General features: G+C 37.5%; 1 non-coding gene and 1 pseudogene across 1 annotated transcript; both read right to left on the bottom strand.

The window, feature by feature from the left end:
• Positions 1 to 320: 320 nt before the first annotated feature.
• Positions 321 to 14,265, bottom strand: LOC129395047 (putative ankyrin repeat domain-containing protein 30B-like; annotated as a pseudogene).
• On the bottom strand, positions 4,766 to 4,871 carry LOC134730180 (U6 spliceosomal RNA). Its single transcript, XR_010111846.1, has one exon. It is a non-coding gene; the product is annotated as a U6 spliceosomal RNA (small nuclear RNA).
• Positions 14,266 to 22,927: the final 8,662 nt, after the last annotated feature.

The following is a 22,927-nucleotide window of genomic DNA, read 5'->3' as shown; positions in this document are numbered from 1 at the left end:
AGGCAGCGGGGTGCGCCTCCTCACGGGAGAGGACTGGACCCTCCCCCAGAGGAGAATGGGAATGCTGGGTGGGCCCCCAAATTTGTGGAAAATAAATTTTCAGTGCTGCAAAGACCAGTCAGCACTCCAGCTACAAGTTTGTACAGCAAGGCAAATTTACTTCTATGAAATAGTGGTCTTGCAGATGGAGCAATGGCAAGATCACACCGGACAAGGGAGGGGAAAGTGTTCTTATTCCTAACGCAGCTAGTCCCTACTGTTGTGTCTTTTCCCTATTGGATAGGGTTGGACTGCACACTCTTAGCTAATTCAGACGGGCTACTTCAAAGAGAGCAGGGGTATGAGCTGGAGTGGCAGGGTGAGTAGTTTCAGCAGGAAAGACAGTTACAGAGCAGGTGTCTAAGGATGACTAAGGACAGAGCAGGTGACTAAGAATGACTAAAGACAAAACAGGTGTTAGAGGATAGAAGGGGGTTGTTTAATGAAACTAGGGGCAAGGAGGCATAACGAACGAGGAAGTTAAACTTTAAAACGGAGAACAAAGAACAGAGAAGCTGAACATACTGACATATTTGCTCTTTGATGAGGAACTCAGAACTCATTGTACTTAATCTTCCCCCTCTTGAATTTTAAAGGATTTTTACAGGCTAAAATCTTTGAAGAGGAACTCACTGTATGCTATTCGTCAGGTGTTCTTTCCACCAAGCTTTCAGCCATGTCAGGTGTGTTCTTTCCGCCAAGGGTGCAGCTTCGTCAGGTGTTCCTTCAGATGTTCCTTCTGCCAAAAACACAGTCAGGTTAAATTTTCCTTCTGCTAAATATCATCCTACTGACTCTTTACCTGGAAAACTTCTACTCGTTCAGTTTGCTTTCCTTAAATACTACCAAACTTTTGTTTTCTCCTTTTTTTTTTTTTTTTGAGACAACAGCCTCGCTCTGTCGCCCAGGCTAGAGTGCAGTGGCACGATCTCAGCAGATCGCTGCAACCTCCGCCTCCTGGGTTTATGAAATTCTCCTACCTCAGCCTCCCATGTAGCTGGGATTACATATGCATGCCACCCAGGCCCAGCTAATTTTTTGTATTTAGTAGAGATGGGATTTCACCATGTTAGTCAGGGTGGTCCCAAACTCCTGAGCTCAAGCAATCTGCCCGCCTTGGCCTTCCAAAGTGCTAGGATTACAGGAGTGAGCCACCGCTCCTGGACACTACCAAACTTTTTAAAGCTTTAATTCTTCACATTGGATATAAAATGTCTGACACATACTGAATATGGTAATGACATAATAAGTGATAATTGTAAGCTCCCAAAGGGGTTCTGGCACAGAGTAAGCACTAAATAAAGTAGTAAATAATAAAAAAGATGATAATAACAAGAAAAATGCTTAGTACCTTAATAAAGTAGTAAATAATAAAAAATGACAATGATAATAACAAGAAAGATGCTTAGTACCTTAAAGATACCTGACAGTTTTTGTTAAGTGGACAAGTGGATAAACAAATAAAAAACATAGTTAGGAAATTCTGTTGGAAAAATGCAGAAATTCAATAGAGGCAGCTCTAATGTATTATGAGCACCTTAAAGACCCAGACTATGTGTATTCCATCTTGGTCTCCTGCAACTTGCAAAATCTAACTTATAGAAGTCCTTTGATAAACATGTAATAAATTAAAGATGTGTTCATACAGCTCATATTGTACAATATATTGTGTCACCTTTAGGTATCACAGTAGCACTTTTGTTATTGTGAAAATTTTTTCCACTTTTATTATTATTTGTTGAGCCTAGAGTTGAGCTAGTTCAATATTTATAATGATAATATTTTGGTTAGTAGGAACAGAGTAACTTGTTGTAACAAAATTACTATTAACACACTAATTATCCAGCAGATAGAACAATACATCTTGTTCTAATGAAGTAAATATATCTTATTTGGTTTCAACTTAGAGGGAATGAAGTTGGTAATAGTGAGACCTTGTTGGTACAAGACTATGTAACATAACCTGTGCTTCTGAACAAAGAATTGCTTTTCTGATTTCTGCACAAATTAGGTATCTTTGAAAAATAATCTCCTATTGGTACTGATGCACCCTCGCTAAGTTATGTTAATTCTTATTGACATTCATTTATGGTGCAAGAAAAGTATTACTGAGCTCCAAATTCTAAAGATATTTAGTGACACAAGTCACTATGCCACACAGTTGATCTTTGAATAAGGGTTTTCACTCTAGAAGCCCACTAATAGACAGATTTTTGTTTTCCTTTGCCACTGCAAGATACCAAGACAAATCTCTCCTCTGCCTCCTCTTTATGAGCCTACTCAATGTGAAGGCAATGAGAATGAAGTCCTTTATGTATAACAATTCACTTCCATCTAATAAATAGTGAATATATTTCTTCCTCTTTATAACAGTTTCTTTTCTCCAACTCACTTTATTCTAAGAATACAATATATAGTACATATAAAATAGAAACTATGGGTTAATTGACTGCTTATGCTTTCACCTTTTTTCAGGCTCCAGGTCAAGAATTATTAGAGTTTTGGAAGAGTCAAAAGAAACAGATTTTCATATAAAGCAGATTTTCAGCTGCATGGGGGGGATCAGCACCCTAACTCTCATGTTGCTCAAGACTCAACTGTAATTAATTCTAATTTTCTAAATGCAAATCATTTATTGTAAAAATGACATAAAGCCCAGAAGTTCAAGACCAGCCTGGGCAACATAAGGAGACCATGTCTCTACAATAAAGAAACAAACAAATAATTTATTTTTTATTTAACAAATAAACACTTTATATGTTTGCTTATGTTTAATAAACAAACATAAATACTTGTTTATTTAACAGTTTAACTGTGTTCCTTTATAGGTTATAATATTCAAATGTTGCAGTTTTCTGTTATTAATTCCTACTTTTCATTATTAGATGTACTGTTATTTGTGGCTTGTAATTCAAGGCATCTAAGCTAGTTTATAATTTGTAATGAAGTTTATTTATAAATATATTAGTTCATTAAATTGGATAAGCTGATAAACCCCTATTACTGAGCTCATCAATCACACCAAGGATTATACATTTTATAACAAGCATAAATTATTATGACAGTTAAGGAAACATACAATATATAAACTTAAAAATTGTTTTACTTATTTATACAAAAGTATTATATAGGATATTAGGGACCACAATTAAACAAATATTTTTTCAGATAATATTTTTGAGATTATAAACCACCTACAACTAAATTCTTAATGAATTCTGAATTATAAACTAAAAAATTAAATCAAAGCTCTGTATATATAAAAACACTTACATATAGGTATATATGTAAACATATGCTACTTACGCGTTCCTTTTTTAATAGCTCTTTTGTGATCAACACTCCTATAATCTTATGGTAGCACCACCAAGTGTAGTTTACTATCAGAAGTCTTACCTGGATTGCTATTTTGAGAATTTTTAGATATCTTTTGTTTATATTTCAAAAGTTGTTGATCAATGCTATGTATAAAAATGAAATAAATAAAATGACTATTTTAACATTGATATAAAAAACATTTACCAAATTTATTAAGTTCTTAGAGTATTTCAGACAATATTAGAGCTAACATCAGAACATTACTTTTTCCATAGACTTTAAGTTTGTAAGCTCTATGAACTTATTAAGCTTCTAATTAAAGAAGAAAGAAAGATAAAACACTCATGAAGTGAGGGCAGTATAACTCAGTAAATTAACTAGAGGTAGCTTCACATATGGAAAATGTCCTTAACTCAGAATAAATCCTAGCATGGCTACCAACAGGTATTTTTTCTTGAATAAGTTGCTTCCTTAGACTCAATGTCTTCTAACAATGAGGATTTTAGGGCCTTATTTCACTATGTTATTATAAAGATTTAACAAGATAACATTTTTTAAATGCTTAAAGTAAAAAGTGAAGCAAAAAAATAATTTGTTCTTAAACCTTATTGCTGAAACTATTTTAAAATTCCCAATAAAACCCAATATATCTGCCTGGTGCAGTGGCTCATGCTTGTGGTGGAAGCACTTTGGGATGCTGAGACAGGAGGATTGCTTCAGTGCAGAAGTTCAAGACCAGTGTGGACAACATAGGGAGACCATGTCTTTACAAAAATTAAATTACAAAGAAAAAAAACACAAATGTGTTTCTTCATAGGTTACAATATTCAAATATTGCAATTTTCTGTTATTAATTCCTACTTTTGGGTATTAGATGTTCTATTCTTTGTGGCTTGTAATTCAGAGCATCTAAGCTTTTTATATTTTGTAATGAAATTTATTTATAAATATATTAAATCATTAAATCAGATAACCTAATTATACTCTATTACTGAGCTCATCAGTCACACCAAGGGCAGAAAATAATAGGTGTCAGCATCTGGCTTGGACTACTGCTACTCTTTATCTACCTCCTTAAACTCTGAACCAACAAATCTTTGTTAGAATGATGCTCAGTCACTATGTTCATTTCCAGCTGCTGTGGAAGACAAAACCCTACCTTTATTTTTTGTAAGTTCCACAAAGAAGATGCAAGTTGGTATTTTCTTATTTCTGAGATCCCTACTAACAAAATATTGCACACAAGATCCTATGTGTTACCACATCTCATTTCATAGATCACCTTACGTACATAATTTTTTGTATGAAAATCACAATTGCAATACTGGGTGTCACCCATTTTGCTTTGACTCACATCATTTCCTTGGAGCTAGTTAGAAAGTAGTAAAATGTCTTTTTGGGGACTGCAAGAAATATGCAACACTTTACAGATTCTATGTCATCCTTGTGTGGGGACCATGCTGATCTTCCCAACGCTGTTTCAATTTTACTATATGTACCACTGAAGCCAGCACAAATCCTTACTTTTATACGTGAAGACTGATCAGTGATGGATGAGGCTTAGCTCTGTTAAATCTAACCAACTTACTTGAGATTTAGTAAAGTCTATTGAATGGCTTCATGGTGATGCAGCATTTGAAAATATTTTAAAAACTCGAGGTAGAGATGTAAGTAGCATGGGAGATTTTTACTTTTAGGAAAAAAGAATCACTTGAGGGGACAACCACAAGTTGGAACCCACTACAACTTGGGAAAGATGACATGGGATTTTACAGAATAAGGTGAGACCTTCCACTACTTACAAAATGGTGCTACACAGGATATAAAGGGCCAGGGATATAGATCTGTTAACAAAGAAAAAATGGATCTCTAATTTCTTCCTGTAACATTATTTCAACCTGACTTACAGTTTCAAACTACCACAACTAATATTGGCTAGAGAAAATAGAAAAAGTAACTCAAAGGATAACTTACCATGAAGGTCAAGGCCATGTCCAGGTTAAGATGTGGGTTTCACATCAGGTTTTGAGTGTGAGGAGACGGGTCAATTTGCTCACTTTTTGTGTGGCTAAAGCTAAAAGTTCTAGCTGCCAGAGTGGGGTGCTGGTACTTTGGAAACAATGGCTGAGAATATGTACGTGAACTTTAAAAACATGTAGTAACTTCAAAGTCTACACCATGAAGACTGAGGGATCTGTGTTAATAAGGGCATCCTGGTCACAAAGGTCAATCATTACCAGACTGCAGGAGCAGTTTCAATGGCAAAGATGCAGCAACAGAATAAATGGAAACAACAAAATGAAGAGAATAGCCATTTCCCCGCCCCTCCCCCCGCCCTACCCAGTCCTTCTGACTTGCACAGAAGGAATGTCTTCCTTGGACTTAGGGTCAGATTCTTTTAAAAAATTCAAGAATGAAGGTATGGAAGACAGCCCCCTGGAGACACTATCAGGTTTTCTGCTTAAAGTGGACATTTTGAGACCCAAATAACTAATTAGAAAAACTAAAATTGTGACATTATGTTTATCCCATGCATAGGGGTTATACTTCAAATCAAGTAGACAACATTAGCGTCCCTAAAGCCCTAAAATAAAGAATCCTGGAGCCATTACTCCTTCTAAATAGTCTAGCTTTTTGCCTGGTTTCTGGCTGATGAAGTGAACTAACTCAGTGTCATTCAAAAACTACCTGAAACAAACTATAAAATCTCACCTAGCCTTTAAATGTAAACACTTACGGATTAAATCCACAAGCAACAGCATAACGTTCTGCAATCATTCCACACGTATCTTCAGCACAGATGTCAACATTTTCCTGAAGAACCATGCCAACTATCTCTGATGATCCATGACACATGGCAAGCATGAGGGCTGTGCTAAAATAACAAAGAGATAACTTCATTATTAGGAACAGAACCAATTTAATATGTGCCTGTCAGTGTAGAATTAACCATTTACATGTATTAACAAACGTTAAGTATCTTGAGTGCTCAAGTGTTTATCCTTGTAAATCACGACCAAGGCTAAAAGGAAGGGGCAAAAAGACTCATGTCTCACTGGGATATGCCATAGTAGAACTGGCTAACATAAAGTCCACTGAGGGGCAAGAAAATATGTTCTGTTCACTAATCAAAAAGAGGCAAAGTTTTAAGTGAAGAATTATCTATTTCCTCCTTAGTTTGATATAATATTTTGTACTTCAAAATTAGCTAGAAGTCGGACAAGTGAGAGCAATCTGAAGACTTAAAACAATATTAGAAATAATATTGTCCTGAGTAGCTGGGACTATAGGCATGTGCCACCATGCTTGTCTAATATTTACATTTTTCATAGAGATGGGGTTTTACCATGTTGGCTAGGCTGGTCTCAAACTCCTGGCCTCAGGTTATCTACCCACTTGGCCAACCAAAGTGCTGGGATAACAGATGACACCTACCATGCCCAGCAAATATTGCATTTTTTAAAAGCGTATGAAAAACAGAAGTTAGAAAAATACTATAAAGGTGTTAATCATTCAATATTGAATTATAAAGTAAATTAAAAATTCTTAAAACTAATACAGAACCACTTTAGCTAATAGAAGATAATGCAACCAAAAACATCAGATTACAAATAAGAATCAGTCAATACAATAAAAGAAGAAAATCCTATTATATACTGTTCTTTATGTTGACCAGTCCAAATAAGTGCTTTTCTTCCTAACTGATAATTTGTGTTGGTATTTTTCTGTATAATCTAATAATTTTAAGTAAATGTTATTAATTTAATATTTCTGACTTGATTGTTATTACTCTAGCACACTACTCAAGTGTTTTTTAATAAGAAAACTACTATACCATTTAAACTTATCAACTGCATTTGCATTCTCATTTTTTGTCAGTAAAAATTCCACAATTTGCTCACTTCTTTTCCTTATGGCCAGTAAAAGTGGTGTGTGGCCAGCCTGTAAAACAGCAAAAACAATTTATAATTCATGAAATTACATATTTCTCAGCTGAACTGAATACCTTATATAATATCTTATGAACATAAACAATAGGAAGTAAATCAATAGCAATCCCTTCTTTCTCACTTTTCTGTGCTTACCCATGCACTGCACCTTCTCTTGTAAACATTCAGCCTCTGCATCACCACATTAACTCTGGTTATCTCCAAAAATCATTATATTGTAATGATTTTATTGTTTCCCATTTAAACCAAGAGCTTCTTGAGGGCAGGGGCTGTATCTTTTATCTCTATATCCTTAAACCCTAAGACATAGTAGTAAATACTTTGTTTTTTACTAAATTAGTAATCTAAATTATTACCTCTAGAACAATGTTTCTTCAACTATATTCCAAAGAATAATTACCTTACCAGAAGCACTGTACCCCAACAGATTCCACCATTATCTATGTTCAAGAAATGTTATAAAACTGTGAATTAAATGTTCATTATTCAATAAATGAATTGAACTTTACCTAATCCTTATTTGACAGTATATTTTTGTGGCAAACATTAACATTTGACAAATTAGAATTTTAGGGATGCAGTTTTGAAAGCTTCCCCCCAAAAATGGAGGTTTCCTCTGGGTGATACAAACTTACTTGATTCTCTTCTATCAATGATCCCAAGATTCCAGATGCCAATGTCAGGCACTCCTGCTCTAAATGGGTCACTAAGGAAGTGGCTCTAAGTTAAAAGAGATTGGCTTCAAATAAACTTTGATTACTTATTATTAAATCATCCATGAGGTTTATCCTATTACCAGACAATAGGATTTTATCTCAGCTATTAGAAATTCAGTATAAAAGGCCAGGCGAGGTGGTTCATGCCTGTAATCCCAGCACTTTGCGAGGCCAAGGTGGGCAGATCACAAGGTCAGGAGATCGAGACCATCCTGGTCAACTTGGTGAAACCCCATCTCTGCTAAAAATACAAAAAATTTAGCTGGGCATGGTGGCACATGCCTGTGTCCGAGCTACTCAGGAGGCTGAGGCAGGACAATCGCTTGAACCAGGGAGGCAGAGGTTGCAGTAAGCCGAGATCACACCACTGCACTCCAGCCTGGTGACAGAGTGAGGCTCCATCTCAAAAAAAAGAAAAAAGAAAAAAAGAAAAGCAATTCAGCATAAAAGTTTATTCTCAATTATAATGATACTCCTAGGATCCTAATGCATATCCACTTCTCAAAATGCAATAATCCATTTTTATTCTGGTTTCTATTGTAATTGATACTATTTTTTGGCAAAATATCAGAAGTATGAATAAAATGGCTTATTAATGAAAGTTCTAACTCATGTATATGGATTAGCAAAATAGAAGCCACTAAATCACTTGAATTTTAAGGGACAAGTCTGTGGAGAAAGATATAACATTTTCTGCAATTTGCATAACTCATTCAAATATAAACATGATTAATCTAAAAAGGCTTAAAGGCCTTCTAATAGAAGATGATTATTTATGGTTTATATGAAGAAAAATCATCATTTAAAAAATATTCTAAATTATAGAAGACAACCCCATTATTAATGAATTAATGTAAAATATAAACTATATGTTATAAACACCTATGAACTGTCTTCAATAACTTGAAATCTTTACCAAAATATACTACGAGAGAGGAATTGACAACTGAAATATTTACGAGGCAAAAGAGGTAAGTTGAATAAGTGATGTAACTAGGTGGGCACAGTAGCAAACTGGAAACATATGCTTTATGTAAAGCTAGAATGTCTTCATAGCATACCAAACAGTCATATGGGCTCAAGAAACACCAGATTCAATCCTTTAAGAGGAAATCCAGATTTCTTCATGTCTCCTAAATTTTACATGCTGACTCAATTTATGCAGGCAAATTTTACTTTCCTGTAGTTTTACACTAATTGGAAAGAAAAAAAAACTTGGGTGGGAAAGAATATTTGAAAAATTTTACCTTTAACACACTCAAATATTTATCATAATGCACAGAAAAACCATACTAATAGTTCTTGTAAAAATATTAATATTTAAAGCAAAATCCTAGACAATTAAGTTTTGTCAAACTATTTTCATAGGAAAATAGGAATGTTTGAGCTTCCAAATATAAAATAATTTACATATGTTAATGTAAAAACAAATGGATTTCAAATATTTTGAAAATAACATTGGTTAACGTCTACCTTGTTCTTCACTTCGATGTCTGCACCACAGGACAGCAATTTTGCCACCACTGACAAATTCTTACCATAAAGAGCATAATGAACAGCTGTGTTGCCATACACATCTACAATATTTGGATCAGCACCAGAATCTATGAGAATATTTGCACAAACCTCCCTCTGGCATTGCACAGCCTGTCAGTATTAAAGCAAGAAGTAAACTATAAATTATAGGAAATATAAATAAATATTCCACAGGTTTCACAAACTAGTTATATTTCAATGAGATACATTCATTTTTATTCTATGTATTTAAACCAAATCCATCTCCTGCTGAAAGAACTGGCTACCATTTACCTTCATCAGAGGTGTCCTGTTTTTGCCATCAAGGATGTCAAGCTGGCACTTTCTATCTACCAGAAGTGTTACTACTTCTGCATGGCCATTGGCACAGGCCCAGTGTAGAGCAGTCCTACGAAAGTGAGAGGACTTTTTAGGAAAGTTTAGTCCACTGTCTCAAAGCATATAATGATTTATGTAATTGTCAACATTAAATACCATGCTCTTTCTCTGCCTTCAAAACAAATATTTAATATTCTCCTGAAGAAAGAACAACATTCATTCACTCTTATTACTCACTACATTAGTGAAAGAGTGGCCTATTTGTATAGAAAGAGCTTGGCCTTTGGATTCAGTTCAACTTGGGCTTGAATATTACTTTAAAGTCTTTCACCTTCTAGCTATCACTTAACCTTTCTGTGCCTCAATTTTCTCATCAATAAAGTGAAGATGAATACAGCCGTTATCTCACAGGACATCACTGTGATGCCTCATGAGAATCTGTGCAATGTATTTCAAAGAATTCCTAGCACATGTAACAGCTCAGTAATTGTTAGATATTGTAATTATTTCTACTACTTAACAAAGAAAACATTTTAAGTAAAATGGTACAGTTATGCCTACTTTGTGGTATGTTTTAAAGGTTAGAGATAAAACTGTATTTTAATAATTCTAAGATACTCTATTTCTCATATTTGAACATCTCTGACATTGAAATGCCACTTATAAGTCATTATTTATTACAAGTATATTTTGCAGAAATTTAAACAATCTTTTATTGGTACATAAATAAGGAGGCATCACACAATTCATGACGCCTTCCATGAAGTGGAATACGGTATATACAACAGGATGATGGCAGTCCTAGCCATAGGATTAACACTTAAAGAAATTTTAGCTTTTAAGAGTGCTACACAAAAGGAGAGTTGAAATAAAAACAAACTCTTAAAACAAAGTACTTCTTTAATATTTTTAAAACTTCAAGCCAAAGAAAACTTGGGATTCAAGTAGGTATGGCTCATTTTATTCCATATTTAGATTTACAGAATGTATGTAAATTCATATTTAAATTTATAGACTGCATGTAAATTAGGTATTTCTAATGATTAATATTACTATTTAAAGCTGTTATAAATTTCCAAAATCGTGGTTGGTAGTTATCTTTTACTAGTTTCTCACTTCAGAAGAGTTTTTGTTTTAAAGATGAGAGGAAAAGCTTCAATTGAGATTCAGTCCTAATACTCCAACTTTAAATCTCTCACTTTGCTAAGGCCGAGCAGGTAAATGTGAAATTTTTAAGGATGAAAGGATCTTGAGAGTTAATGTATCTTCTACATAATAGGCATTCAGCTTACATGTGATAAATTGATTAAAAGGATAAATACAGTTGAGAAGCTCAATACCTTAAAAAACTGCTATAAATCACTTATATTTTCTATTTTATTTTCTTAATAATAAAACTACACCAATTAATCTATAATTATTGACATATATGTAATAAATCTATATATAATAAAAATATGTGCCTAATAAGATGTATATGTAAATCAACAAGCACAGGTAAAAAGATTGTCTTTTGAAGATGCTAAAAGTTCACGTAATATACTAATCCACAAAAAATAATAATTAAAATATGGGAAGTGAGAAATTATTTTTATTGGTGCAAAATTATATTCCTGCTCTTCCTAAAAATTATTCCATTAGTAATAAACTTTTTCTAATAGCATTGTACATGCTCAATGAGGAAATCAGAGATAATAAAAAGGAAAAACATTTAAATTAAAACAAATGCCCTCAAATAACAAATTTTATCGTATTTCATACACAATTTCAGATAACACAAGACTGTAGTCTGTGTGTATGTATAATCAAACTGAACTTTACCCTCACTTGATACACCAAAATACACTTTCAAATGTCACCTACTTCTCTACATATTTCTACCTTCAGTGGTCACATATTATCCCATGCTGTAAATTCACTGAAATGTATTTATAAAAGCCATTATATGGATTCTTCTTAATAATATGGTACTTACCACCAAATTGTCTATTTGAAAAGTTATCTGCAACTTAAACTTTAAACAGCAGTATAAATATCACTGCTCTTTATCCTCACAAACTTTGTAGATAGAAAACAGTATTTGATTCCTCTTTTAACTTAAATACCTTCTCTAACCAGGAACACTAAATATTGTTTTCTGTGTGCATAGGTCACTTACAGATCTTAAGAAAATACTTTGCCCAATTTTAAATTAGAAGCAAAGTACTATTTTTAGATCTGCAATTTAGATCTCTAATTTAAATTGCTCAATTTTAAATTAGAGGGTTTTTTTTTATTTAAGTGAATTATCTATAAAATGACGATTTTTAAATCTAATATGTATACACACACGCACATACATGTGTAGTAAATATTTTACAAGTATGCTGCCTTTTATTTTTTCTCATTATAGGTTAATTTAATTTTGTTTTGCTTAATTATCCTTCAGACTGCTTGCTTCTGAGCTTCTTAGAAAGGTGTTGTCAACATAAAAATGTACCTGTGTAAATAGGCATTTATGTTTTCTTCTGGTGCTTTTATCATTTTGTATATTAAAAAAATTTAATCTATATTCCGTCAGAAATTTACTTTGTGGTATAAAAATCTAGTTTTCTCCAAAAAGCAGGCATTTCACTTATGAAACTAATTATTTCCCTACTAGTATAAAGTTGTAAATTCTTAGATATTTGGGTGTTTCTGGATTTTCTATTCTGTTGTATTCATTTACTTGTCTTTTCAGCTGTTATCAAAGAATTTGTGATTTGTTTATTTATTTTTGAAACAGAGTCTCACTCTGTCGCCCAGGCTGGAGTGCAGTGATGGGATCTCAGCTCACTGCAACCTCCACCTCCCAGTCTCAAGGGATTCTCCCACCTCAGTCTCCCGAGTAGATGGGATTACAGGCTTCTGACCTCGTGCCTGGCTAATTTTTGTATTTTTGTAGAGTCAGGGTTTCACCATATTGGCCAGGCTAGTCTTGAACTCACCCACTTCGGCCGCCCGAACTGCTGGGACTACAGGCATGAGCCACCATGCCTGGCCCTTTTTTTTTTTTTTTCAAATTTTATTTATTTATTTATTTATTTATTTATTTATTTATTTTGATTATTTTGAGACAGAGTCTTGCTCTGTCACCCAGGCTGGAGTGCAGTGGTGCGATCTCGGGTCACTCCAGGCTCCGCCTCCCAGGTTCACACCATTCTCCTGCCTCAGCCTCCCGAGGAGCTGGGACTACAGGCGCCCACCACCACACCCGGCTAATTTTTTGTATTTTTAGTAGAGACAGTGTTAGCCAGGATAGTCTCGATCTCCTGACCTCGTGATCCACCCACCTCGGCCTCCCAAAGTGCTAGGATTACAGGCATGATCCACCGCGCCTGGCCGTGGCCCATTTTGTGCAAATTAATAGCACAGTTTGAAATCTAGAAGGGCAAGACTTTTCTACTCCGTTACAAAATTTTTTAAATGTCATCACAATAGTAAAAGACAGCGTGTGTAATTTTAAAAATGTTAAAACGTTGATAACTTTATTTGGTTTATGTAAAACTGATAAAGAGCTTGCATCTTGAGAAAAATGAGTCTTCTTAAATTCGAAAACATAAACCATCTTCCCACCTCAAAGTTACCTTCTAAGGTCCCTCAGCAAAGAAGATATTTACATAGGCATTCATTGATATTGAAATGGATACTGGACTTTATCCAAAAAATTTTTAGCCAAGAAGTTAATGTATTATGGGAATTATTTCATTACACACCATTTCATAATGTATCTAACATTATCTTGTAAAACCTGTACATTAAAAGTAAAACCCTGTATGTACTTAATTTTGTAAGTTAAATCACTTTAAAATTCTCTACACAGTGCTCTGTGAGAGGAAATGGGAGTGAAGGAGAAAGCAGCTAACTAAAGTTTGGGGTTGATTTTAAGGTGGCCTGGGCCCTCCGGCCTGCCAAGGCCTGGAGGGCCTGCTCGAGAAGGTCAAGACCTCGGGCCCAGGACGGCCGCCCCGCTGCCCACCACTCCTCCACCTGCTCCCCTCGTCCCTAGGACCCCTAGCCCCCACTCTGAAGGGGCGATCCTCCCACAGCCACCTCCTCCTCCTGCAGCCTCCTGCAGGCACTGTATGGTACCTCTTCTTCGCATCTCTTATGTTCAGGTCCATTGTCGTTTTCTTCATCATCCTCTCCAGCTTCCAGGCTTGGCCCTGGGAGACAGCTTTGTGGATCTTCCTGAGATCCCCGTGGTGAATCACGTAAGAGTCATTGTTGGTGTAGACCAGCTGACTGAAGGGGCTCGGGCACTCCAGGCCCGTCTGGCCCTTGACAGCGGCGGCAGAGAGCCTCTCCATGGCTGCAGCCACCTGCTAGAGAGCGCCCGCACCTCCCGCTACTCGCCCTTCCCCGGTCCCCGCCGCTCGCCCTAGCCCTTCTTCAGTCCCCGCACCCGCCCTGACACCAGTAGAAATCTCAGTCGGGCCAAGCTTTTGGACACTCCGGCCTCTCCTGGGAGAAAAAGGCTGCGCAAAACCATTAGGCAGCTGAGCAGAACCGTTAGGCAGCTGAGCAGAACCTTTAGGCAGCTGAGCAGAACCCTTAGGAAACAGCACATGCGCAACTCAGCAGACCGGGGAGACACGCCAGGCGGGAAACCGCCCTGGCTGCGCTTCGCCCAGCACCGCCTGCAGGTGGCACCTGCCACTGAGGCGCTGTCGGGCTGGCGGGACTCCCTGGAGCGGAAAGTGGGGGACCCCCTGCCACACGGCCTGCTTGACAGAGCCGCCCCTGGCCCCTCTTCAACCTGAGATCCAGGAGCTGGGCCCTGGAGCTGGGCATCCTGCAGCCTCTGGGGTGGCGCTGAGCATCGGTTCCCGCCCTCCTGCAGCCAGGGACCCAACCCCTGACTTAGGCGCCCTGGAGGCTTCTGGCCCAAGTATCCACGCTGCTGGTGGCGCTGGCAGGGTCGGGGTTGCAGCCTCTGCTGCCACGTGCCATGTTCAGGTGGCAGCTGCAGCTGAGCCCATGGTAGAGGCTACAGGGCTGGGCCCAGACCACTGAGCATCGCCGAGTACATCGCCCTTCCACCCGGGGCTCTGCTCTTCCTCGGCTCGCGCTGGCAGCGCAGGCTCGCCACCACTGGGCCCTGTACAGCTGCAGCGATGAGGCTTTGCAGCAGGTTCCCACCCTCCTGCAACTGAGGTCCCACTGCCTGACTTAGGTGCAGTGGCCGTGTCCGACCCTGGGGTTCGCCTGCTGGTGGCGTGGACAGGTTCTGGTGTTGCCACCGCTGCTGCCACCTTCAAATGCCAGCTGCAGCTGAGCCCATGGTAGAAGCTGCAGGGCTGGGCCCGACGGCCTGAGGGTCGCCGTGTGGCACACGCCCTCCCATTCTAGGCCCTGCTCTTCCTTGGCTCGCACCCTGAGCGCTGGTTTGCAGACTCTGGGGACTGTGCAGTCGCCAGTATGGGGCTGAGTGGCAGGTTCAGCGCTGCCTGGGCCCAGAGGGGAAGAGGAGAGTTTGGGGTTGCTTCGCCATATTTGCCTGTGTGCCAAATGCAGGTAGTGGCTACAGTTCTGACAGGCACGGATGGCGGATCCAATTTAGAGGGCTTCAAGGTTGCTGAGAGTGCCAGCTGCCAGGCCTCAGGATCCCTTCCTCGTTGACCAGCATCTGGAGTATGGCGGTGGCGCTGGGTAATCTGCAGCCATCCTGGATGGGGCTGAGCTGCAGTTCTCTCCCTTGGACTGAGAGGTAAACTTGACTGAGTAGAGCAGATGGAGAAACAGTTAAATTGAACTTATCTATAACGACTTCCAGGCTGGGTGCAGGACCTCATGCCTGTACTTACAGCACTTTGGGAGACCGAGATAGGAGGATCATTTGATCCCAGGAGTTTGAGACCAGCTTAGACAACACAGGGAAACTTCATCTCTATAAAAATAAAACCAATCAGCCAGGCATGGTGGTGCATGCCTGTGGCCCCAGCTACTTGGGAGATTGATTGTGGGAGGATCACTTGGACCCGGGAGATCGTGGGTACAGTAAATTGATTGTGCCACAAACAAGGAATGAGAGGTCCTGTTGCTCCAGATCCTTGACAGCATTTGACTTTTTCAATCTTCTGGATTTTGGTTATTGTTTGATTGTTTGTGCCGCTACACTCCAAGCCTGGGCAACAGAGACTCTCTTTCTCAAAATAAATAAAAAAAAGACTTTTAGTCACTATATCATATCTATGTCGAATTCTTTGCACATCAAGCTTGAAGAGTTAAAACCCACAGCACCCTCTGGTTATGTGATACGGACCATGTGATTAAAGTGGGTGACCATGTTCTTGCCTCCAGGGGGCCCAAGTCAAGGGATGGGTCCCCAGCTGCAGGAGAGTGGAAATGGATGCTCAGCACCACCCCGGAGGCTACACAATGCCCAGCCCCAGGCCCCAACTGCTAGATCCCGGGTCATGAACAAAAACCCAAGAATTGAAGACTTGAGTGTTAGATATGCTCATTTCTGCTGGGATATCATTGGTTCTGGACCGTCTTAGCTTACAAAGCAAAGAAATAAATGTGCGTATACAAAGCTGTGTATAGACATAACTATAAATATTTCTAAATGTAATGTGTGTAAGTGTTAGTTCATACTAATGTCTATGACTCAATTCTTTTATCACATGATCATTCTGGCCTTCTCCCCTTGCTTACATGTAAGCTCCACTTTAATAGTGAGAAACCAGGCTCCTGTCATTTGTCATCGTTTGCTTAACTGTCTAGTTCCAGTATACATTTATTCTCTATCAATATCAGAATCGCTATCCCATTTCCTTTAGGAAACAGCTATACCAACCAGATCACGTGAGTTGTTTGCAGTTTCTCTTCCTTTCAGTCTTCATGCATTTTCTTTGTTTCTTTTCTTTTCTTTTTTTTTTTTTTTTTGAGATGGAGTTTTGCTCTTCTTGCCCAGGCTGAGGCAGGAGTGCAGTGGCGTGATCTCGGCTCACTGCAACTTCTACCTCCCAGGTTCAAGCGATTCTCCTGCCTCAGCCTCCTGCATAGCTGGGATTACAGGCACCTGCCATCATGCCCAGATAATTTTTGTCTTTTTAGTAGAGACGGGGTTTCACCATTTTGGCCAGGCTGATCTCAAACTCCCAGCCTCAGGTGATCCGCCACCTTGGCCTCCTAAAGTGCTGGGATTACAGGTGTGAGCCACCACGGAAGGCCCATCCATTTTCTAAGATGCTTATGTCAGCACGTTTTTCCCACTCCCTAGAGTGAAGTGGCTTTATACATTTGTAGTACATTAGATTTTTTATCACATTCTGCATTCCATCCCAGGATCCCCAGAACACCTACTTTGTTGTTGTTGTTGTTGTTGTTGTTTTAAAATTTGCATATATATAAGTGACACTCTTTGTGCTGTGAGATTCTTTGTTTTTTAAAAAATGCAGGCCGGGTGCAGTGGCTTACACCTGTAATCCCAGCACTTTGGGAGGCCAACGCGGGCAGATCACGAGGTCAGGAGACAGAGACCATCCTGGCTACACGGTGAAACCCCGTCTCTACTGAAAATACAAAAACAAAATTAGCCGGGCGTGGTGGCAGGCACCTGTAGTCCCAGCTACTCGGGAGGCTGAGGCGGGAGAATGGCGTGAACCCGGGTTGCGGAGCTTGCAGTGAGCCGAGATCGTGCCAGTGCACTCCAGCCTGGGCGACAGAGCAGACTCCGTCTCAAAAAACAAAACAAAACAAAACAAAAAAAAAAACAAACGCAAATGCATACTCTCATGTTTCCACAGTTGTGGTATCATACAGAATACTTTGACTGGTCCAAATAACGCCCACGTGCTTCACCTATTAAACCTTCTCACTGAATCTTTTGCCAGATCATTTACTTTTTTAGGAAGTAATATTCCCTTATATGACGTATCACAGTGTTTTTTTTTTCCAGTCATCAATTATGAGACCTCTTGGTTTCTTCCAGTTTCAGGAATTATAAACAAACTGCTATATATATATTCATGTGCCAGTTTTGGTGTGGACATAGTTTTCAAATAAGGTGGATAAACACCTAAAAACACATTTGCAGCCAGGCGTGGTGGCTCATGCCTGTAATCCTAGCACTTTGGGAGGCCGAGTAAAATTTCCCAAATCAACAAGTTATACTGTCTCTAGTAAAAGACAAAAAAAAAAAAAAATTAGCTGGGCATGGTGGTAGGTGCCTGTAGTCCCAGCTACTCTGGAGGCTGAGGCAGGAGAATTGTTTGAACCCAGGAGGTGGAGGTTGCAGTATCCTTCTATTGCACCACTGCACTCCAGCCTGGGTGACAGAGCAAGATTCTATCTCAAAACAAACAAAAAAACCACAATTGCTATATTATATGTAAGACCTTTTTTTTTTTTTTTTACATATAGTATAGCAACTATGGGCATAAGAAATTGCCCATCTGTCTTCCAAAGTGGTGGTTTCATTTTGCAAGTGGTGAAAGAAAAAAAACAAAAAAAATTCTTCTTGCTCGTGGTTTTTGGGAAAAAGCATCCCATTTCTCATCATTAAGTATGATAGTTTTAGGGGTTTTGTAGATGTTCTTTGTCAAGTTAAGAAAATTCACCTCAATTCCTAGTTTTCTGAGAGTTTCTCAAATTATAGATGGGTGATAGATTTTGCCATAAGCTTTTTCTACATCAGTTGATACAGTCACATGATTTTTCTTCCTGCAGATTTAGGAAATTCTGCAGATAATTTTCTAATATTGAATCAGTCTTGCATACAGTCTTACCTAGAATAAATACATAGTTAGATTCAATTGTCTAGTATTTTGTGAAGGATTATTGGATCTTTGTTTATGAGAGATATTGATATATTGATTTTATTTCATGTTATGTCTATAGGATTTAGTAAGGGTAATATTTACCTCATAGAATAAGTTAGGAAGTGTTATCTCTAATTCCATTTTCTGAAAAGTCTGTGGAAAATGGGTATAATTTCTCCTTTAAATGCTTGATAGAATTCACCACTAAAGCCATTTGGGCCTGGAACCATTGGTGGGGGTGGGTGGGTTATTAACTATTTATTCAATTCCTTTTATAGATATAAAAGTACTCATGTTATCTATTTTTTCTTTTGTGAGTATTGGCATATTGTGTCTTTCAAGGTATTTGCCCATTTTATATAGGTTATTGAACTTGTGAGTATAGAGTTTTTAATATAATAAATATATTATCCTTTTAATGTCCACAAAATCAGTAGTCATAACCCATACCCCTCTTTCAGTTCCAATATTTGTAAGTTGTGCATTCTCTCTTTTTTTCTTTATTACTTTGTCTAAATGTTAGCAAGTTTATGGATCTTTTCAAAGAAACAGCTTTCTGTTTCATTGATTTTCTCTATTGTTTTCCTGTTTTCTATTTTACTGATATCTGCTCTACTTTATATATTTTTTCCCTTGTTACTTACTTTGGATTTTCTTTTTCTAGTTTCTTAAGGCAGAAGCTTAAGTTATTGATTTTATCTCTTTTTTCATAATAATATATATTTAATGCTAAATTTAGGTACTAGTTCTACTGTATCTCATATATTTTAGTAAGTTGTGATTCCATTTCCATTTAATTCCAAATATTTTAATTACTCTTTAGTCTTCTTTTGGGATGCACTTAGATGTTTTGTTAAGTCTTCAAATATTTGAAAAATTTTTCAGTTCTTCCTGCTATTTATTTCTACTTTAATTTTTATTGTGGTCTGAGTGTGTACTTTGTATGAACTTTATTCTATGAAAAATTTTAAGATGTTTATGGCCCATAATGCAGTCTGTCTTGTACAAACTAGAGAAGAATGTGTATTCTACTTTTGTTGAAGTAGAATATAAACATTAATTATATTCATTTATTTTTATTTCATTTTATTTTATTTTGAGATAGAGCCTCACTCTGTCACCCAGGCTGGAGTGCAGTGGTGGTCTTGGCACACTGCAACCTCCATATCCCAGGTTAAAGTGATCCTCCCACCTCAGCCCAGAGTAGCTGGGATTACAGATGTGTGCCACAACACCCAGCTAACTTTGATATTTTTAATAGAGACGGTGTTTCATCATGTTGGTCAGGCTGGCCTCAGGTGGTCCACCCACCTTGGCATCCCAAAGTGCTGGGATTACTGGCATGAGCCACCGTGCCTGGCCTGCCTCCTCTTATTTTAATTGAGCATCTTCTATGATTGCATTTTTGTCTCAGCTCTTGGTGTATCTCATCACCTCATGAGATGTGATCTCATCACTTCTTTTAAAAACTCGTGGTGGTTTTCTTAGAATTGATTATATGCATTTTAAGTCTATCTTTAAATGAATTAGAATTTATTATATACAGTTTAGGTCTATCTTCAAATAAAATTGTTACTTCACATGTAGTGTAGGTATCTCATAAAAATACTACCAGATTGTACCTCCTGTACCTTATGACATTGCTATTGTTCATTTCATCTATCCACATTCTATAATTACCCATTTTTTGTTACTGAACAGTTATCTTATGGATCAATAAGAATAAAAAAAGTTTTTAAGTTTAATTTATTCTTTTTCATGTATTTCTTTATTGTGGATCTGAATTTCTCATTTGCATCATTTTCTCTCCCCTTGAAGAACTTCCTTTAGTATTTCTTGCAAGACAGGTCAGCTGACAATCACTTAAATTTTGTTTTTCTGAGAAAGTTTTCTATTTGCTTTCTTTGTTAAAGGAAATTTCAATATATAGAATTGCTTTATCCCCCTAAAGTCATATGCTGTTGAATATATTTTCAAATACTTTTTTGCCATTTTTATATTTCCTTTGGTGGCTTCTCCATTTATATTGTTTCCCCATTTTTAACTGAATCGTTTACTTTCTTGTGAAATTTGAAGGGTTTCTTGTGTATTTTGAATAATAGCCTTTATTACAGACTAGTGGATAAAGAAAATGTGGCATATACGCACAATAGAATATTATTCATCCTGAGAAAAGAAGGAAATCCTAAAATCTGTGATAACATTGATGGACTGAGAGAACTTAATGCTAAGTAAAATAAGCGAGACACAGAAAGACAAATATACTGCATAATCTCACTTATCTGTGAAATCTAAAAAATTTAAACTCATTAGATGTTAGGGATTAGAAGGTAGGAAAAATGGGGAGATGCTTTTAGTTAAAAGATGAATAAATTCTGGATATCTAACATATATAGCATAGTAGCTACAGCTGATAAGAAAGTATTGTATACTTGAATTTTGCGAACAGGGTAGGTCTTACGTATTTCCATACAAGCACACATAGACACACACAGAAAAAGTGTAACTTTGTAAGTTGATGAAAATGTTAATTGACTGTGGCTATTATTTCACAATGTATACACACATCACATCATATTATATAACTTAAATATGTAAAATTTTTATTTATCAATCATACTTCAATGAAGCTAGAAAGAAAAATAAGAAAAAAACATTTGTACAGCATAATTAATTATGAAAGGGATACATTTTCTAACAATTATGATATCTTTTTCTATGCTTATTTTAGAATATTGTATTGTTATTGGGATTTTTGCCACCATTTTCTTCTCTGCGCCTGTATTCCTATCTTTATCACAGTGACCAAATCTCCTCTGATAACACTTAATTTTTGCCCATCTGAAATTATATGTTAAATTCCAAAAAGTAAATGTTTTCTGATTTTTAGGGAAAAATAAGTATATTCTAGATTTCCTAGGTGACCTCTAGAAAAACTGTGACAATTTTTGCCTTATAAAATGAGTGAGGCTAAAATAAATTGGACTTCTTTGGTGTGCCCCATATTTCTTCATTAGTTCCACACATCTGCGTGAGTTGCATGAGGTCAATTCTAAAGGGCTCAGCCTTCTCAGTTCATTTTACATAATCTTACATATTAAGATGAATGGTGGTGGGGTGCGGTGGCTCACACCTGTAACCCCAGCACTTTGGGAGGCTGAGATGGGCAGATCAGGAGGTCAAGAGATGGAGACCACCATGGCCAACATGGTGAAACCCCATCTCTACTAAAAATACAAAAACTAGCTGGGCGTCGTGGTGCATGCCTGTAGTCTCATCTATTCAGGAGGCTGAGGCAGGAGAATCACTTGAACCCAGGAGGTAGAGGTTGCAGTGAGCCAAGATCGCACCACTGCACTCCAGCCCGGTGACACAGGGATACTCTGTCTCAAAAAAAAAAAAAAAAAAAAGAGGTGAATTGTTTAGGAACTGTAGACATTTAGCTCATAGATTAGAGACTGTAATAGGAAATTGGAGAGGTATATGCCCCCAGGTGAAACATTGGTCAAGTCTTTATGAGATAATATTGAACCTAATGCAGAAGTTCATTCTTCTCCATTTTTATATTATTGTTTACTGTATAAATTAAACAGCCATTTAGTTGCATCTCTAGTTGGTTTTTGTTTTCCTCTGACACTTACTTGAATGTTCTCCTATAAAGTACTGAGCATAACAACTTACTTTTAAATCTCATTGTTTTAAGGATTTATCTTTTTGCCTCATTGGTAGATAATTTTATCAAAGCAAAAAACTGACTCAACATCCAGTAGAAGGAATATGAATTACACAGTTTCTTTTTCTATCTCTGATCCTCAATTTTATATACTACACCTTGTAAGTGAAATACATCATTCAAACGCTGTCTCATTTCTATTTTTCTCTGAGGATTCAGAACAATATATTTGTACTTACTCTGCATGCTTGTAGGACAACATATTATTATTGTAGGACTTTCTCCTTAGTTCAGCTAAAAGCTGCGTTCTTGTCACACAGCCATGAAATATTAGGCTCACAGACGCTTTGAAGGGTGAGAAAAATGGAATTTATTGGCGAAAGGGAAAAAAGGGGAAACAGAGACTGTCAGTAAAGTGAGTCCTCTACCCAGCTTCCTGCCTCATAGATCAAATCCCAGCCTCCGCCCTGGAACAGAAGAGGCCAGGCTCCTCCCTGCTGCAAACTTCTCGAGGCTCCACCTCGGTGTGCACTCCTGCCAGTGTGCAAGCTGGTCGAAGGTTCTGCCGGGGAGCCGTTTTTACTTGCTGTC

Source organism: Pan paniscus, chromosome 23 (genome assembly GCF_029289425.2).
Source record: "Pan paniscus chromosome 23, NHGRI_mPanPan1-v2.0_pri, whole genome shotgun sequence".
NCBI classification, from domain to species: domain Eukaryota; kingdom Metazoa; phylum Chordata; class Mammalia; order Primates; family Hominidae; genus Pan; species Pan paniscus.
Note: the sequence above shows the minus strand (reverse complement) of the source record. Positions and strands in the feature narration are given on the sequence as shown.